The 721-nt window shown below is 37.6% G+C and overlaps 1 non-coding gene across 1 annotated transcript; it reads right to left on the reverse strand.

Annotated features, from left to right (window-relative positions):
- Positions 1–250: 250 nt before the first annotated feature.
- LOC129062004 (U6 spliceosomal RNA) lies at positions 251–356 on the reverse strand. Its single transcript, XR_008528246.1, has one exon. It is a non-coding gene; the product is annotated as a U6 spliceosomal RNA (small nuclear RNA).
- Positions 357–721: the final 365 nt, after the last annotated feature.

The raw sequence follows: 721 nt of genomic DNA on the forward strand, positions 1-721 counted from the left end.
ATATCTTTGGAGAATTCCATGCTGGGTCTAAAGTTTTTCTGTTAACTAAATGTTCAAACTGAGATCAGTATATGAAAATATGAACAAAGTACATTTGTCCAAACTACATTCCATATATCAAATTGTTAGTTGACTTATCAATGACCTCATAGCATCTCCCTCCCTAGTGCAGGATCCAGTCTAGGGTCAAGTATTGCATTTTCTTGTCATATCTTTTTAGCCTCCTTTAATCTGTTTTTTTATGACATTGATTCCTCATCTAAATGTCATGAATTTGTGTGTCATTTTTGTGCAGGGGGAAAATGCTAATCTCTGCATTGTTCCAACTTTAGTATATGTGCTGCCAAAGTGAGTGCCACACATCATTTTGTTTTAATAACATGTTCCTTACTGTGTGTTTTCCTGGTATTTCTTCATGGTGAGATTGAAGTTATGCGTTCTCAGCTCAAATACTGCCCAGTTGATGAATATTCTATCCAGGGATTAACATGTGGAGCCACACGATGTCATTGAACAGATGTTCTGCATAGATAAGATTAATTTTGATCATCCAGTCAAGGTGCTGTACAATTTCTCCATTGTGTGGTTGCTGGGGTTTTTTCCTCCCTTGCCACTAATAAGCAATGTGTGGGGAGTTGCTTCAAGACCATGCAACTAATAATCCAAACAGCAACAATTGTAAGAGCACTTTTTCTGTGGCAAGCACTGCAAGCTACTGATG

Source organism: Pteronotus mesoamericanus, unplaced genomic scaffold, assembly GCF_021234165.1.
Source record: "Pteronotus mesoamericanus isolate MK-2021 breed Mesoamerican mustached bat unplaced genomic scaffold, CSHL_Meso_final scaffold_651, whole genome shotgun sequence".
In the NCBI taxonomy this organism is placed as follows: domain Eukaryota; kingdom Metazoa; phylum Chordata; class Mammalia; order Chiroptera; family Mormoopidae; genus Pteronotus; species Pteronotus mesoamericanus.